Source organism: Coenobita brevimanus, chromosome 10, assembly GCF_032717465.1.
Source record: "Coenobita brevimanus isolate Jiangsu-jjx chromosome 10, ASM3271746v2, whole genome shotgun sequence".
In the NCBI taxonomy this organism is placed as follows: Eukaryota; Metazoa; Arthropoda; class Malacostraca; order Decapoda; family Coenobitidae; genus Coenobita; species Coenobita brevimanus.
In genome coordinates, this window is record NC_136963.1 from 7332204 (window position 1) to 7335442 (window position 3239).

A 3239-nucleotide genomic window follows, 5' to 3' on the forward strand; every position below is an offset into this window, starting at 1 on the left:
AGACAGCTAGGCGCCACGGAGGCAACCGACACACGTCAACACCCACCCCTCGTCATATTGATACTGAGGGCCCCAGGTGGCACCGAGCCTGAAGCATGGGGGGTGTTGTGGGCACAGACGAATAAAAACAAGAACTTCATATGGCAACATCTCTTTCCAGCGGCAGCCATGATGAATTCGGTGTTGCCACACGATGTAAACAACACCTTGATTTCTACATCCAGTAATATTTGTCAAAGATTCTAATATATTCGTAAAGAATTTATTACACATAGTTAGCCCTTCAAACAAAATTTCCTTAAAATAATTGAAAGATGAAAAATAATAGGCACTAATTGCGCGTATAGAGGTATCTGGTACGTTATCTGTCACGTTAGAGTGTTGCCAGACTGCCTTCCTTGATTTTGTCTTCGCTACTCTTACAGCAATACTCGCTGGGCTTGTATCCGCTACGCTTTGTATTTCCTCACCTGATATGGATTCCCAGCCGCTCAGGTGATGACCAAGACGTTAAATTTGACTAGTAATCAAGGAGATTCACGAATTTTACGTAACTTAGTATTCAAATTATGTGCCCATGTCTTTGAAAAAATATGTTATCTCTTTCATATAACGGTGAAAGAGTCCCTGACCGACATCTGAAAGTCGTGGGTTCGATCCCCGGCCCAGAAAGCATTTATTCAACCAAGTAAGCCTTCCTTTACATTTGACAGGCGGGGATGCAAGGTATAACTGGGTGGAAAGGATGGTGAGAGACTAACGAGGAGAGTGTATGTGAGTGAGGTGGAAGGGGGAGAGGGAGGGGGAAGCCAAGGATGAGATGGAGGGATGGAGTGGATGGAGAGTGAGACTAACAAGAAGAGTGTATGTGAGTGAGGTGGAAGGGGGAGAGGGAGGGGGAGGCCAAGGATGAGATGGAGGGATGGAGTGGAGAGGATGGAGAGTGAGAGACTAACGAGGAGAGTGTATGTGAGTGAGGTGGAGGGGGGAGAGAGAGGGGGATGGAGTGGAGAGGATGGAGAGTGAGAGACTAACGAGGAGAGTGTATGTGAGTGAGGTTGAGGGGGGAGAGGGAGGGGGAGGCCAAGGATAAGGTTGAGGGATGGAGTGGAGAGGTATATGAGAGAGGGGTGTGTGAGCTGGGGGGAGGGCAGTGAAATGGGGGGGGGACGGTGACGTGGAGACGATTTGTTTGTGGCCACCAATTCCGGGATTAAGACATCTGGCAATAGATAGATAGATAGATAGAATATATACATACACAGGTAGATAGATAGATAGATAGATAGATAGATAGATAGACAGACAGATAGATAGATAGATAGATATGGCTAGTTAATATGACGCAGAGTATGGCGATATTGGAAGGATTTATGTAACAGAATAGGATAGGAAGGTGGAATAAGCAAAATAAATCGCTTAGGAGACGGTGTTAGGAACCTAACTTCACTACCATTCACTTCATCCCAACCAATCACTACCACTGCTGCCACTACTACTACTACTACTACTATCACTGCTACTATTGCTACCACCACTACTACTACTACTACTATTACTACTGCTACTACTACTATAACTATTACTACCACCACTACTACTACTACTACCACCACCACTACCACTACCACAACTACCACTACTGAAAAGGGTCATTTTGATTTTTCGTCTTTACAAAAAAATTAGCACTTGAGAAAATAGGATGCTCTCTCTCTCTCTCTCTCTCCCTCCCTCTCTCTCTATCTCTACCTATCTATCTATCTATCATTCTATCTATGTATCCTTCCTTGACACACTCTCTCTCTCTCTCAACTTCCTCCTTTACCTTCCTCCCCTTCAATTAGACATAATTGCCGGTAGGCCTACCTGCAGAGAGAGAGAGAGAGAGAGAAGATGACAATAAGGCGTTATAAAGTAAATCGCTCAGTTAAAAGAGTTAAGGAGCTTAATGCAGAGTATGGTGATATTGGAAGGATTTATGTAACACAAAAGAAGGCAGTAAGGTGTAATAAACAAAATAAATCACTTAGGAAAAGGTGTTAGGGAGCTTTATGCAGAGTATGGTGATATTGGAAGGATTTATGTAACACAAAAGAAGGCAGTAAGGTGTAATAAACAAAATAAATCACTTAGGAAAAGGTGTTAGGGAGCTTTATGCAGAGTATGGTGATATTGGAAGGATTTATGTAACACAGAAGAGGACAGTAAGGTGTAATAAACAAAATAAATCACTTATGAAAAGGTGTTAGGGAGCTTTATGCAGAGTATGGTGATATTGGAAGGATTTATGTAACACAGAAGAGGACAGTAAGGTGTAATAAACAAAATAAATCACTTAGGAAAAGGTGTTAGGGAGCTTTATGCAGAGTATGGTGATATTGGAAGGATTTATGTAACACAGAAGAGGACAGTAAGGTGTAATAAACAAAATAAATCACTTAGGAAAAGGTGTTAGGGAGCTTTATGCAGAGTATGGTGATACTGGAAGGATTTATGTAACACAGAAGAGGACAGTAAGGTGTAATAAACAAAATAAATCACTTAAGAAAAGGTGTTAGGGAGCTTTATGCAGAGTATGGTGATACTGGAAGGATTTATGTAACACAGAAGAGGACAGTAAGGTGTAATAAACAAAATAAATCGCTTAGGAAAAGGTGTTAGGGAGCTTTAAGCAGTGTAGGGTGATACTGGAAGGATTTATGTAACACAGAAGAGGGCAGTAAGGTATATTAAACAAAATAAATCGCTTAGGAAAAGATATTAGGGAGCTTCACCTAGAACTACTGACCTATAATTGGCGGGAAGATAAGTTAGCGGCCAATTGCAACCCCAAATGGACCTGACTGATTGGAGGAGTTTAAGGTTAGAGTTGGGAGTTACTGAGAGAGAGAGAGAGAGAGAGAGAGAGGGTAGGAAGGAGTGAGGGAGAAAGAGAAGTGTGGAAGGGTGAAAGAATGAATGAAGGAAGGAGAGAGAGAGAGAGAGAGAGAGAGAGAGAGAGAGAGAGAGAGAGAGAAGGAAGAAAGGAAGGTAGGAAGGAGTGAGGGAGAAAGAGAAGTGTGGAAGGGGGAAAGGAAGGAAGGAAAGAGAGAGAGAGAGAGAGAGAGAGAGAGAGAGAGAGAGAGAGAGAGAGAGAGAGAGAGGGAGGGAGGGAGAGAGAGAGAGAGAGAAGAAAGGTAGGAAGGAGTGAGGGAGAAAGAGAAGTGTGGAAGGAAGGAGAGAGAGAGAGAGAGAGAGAG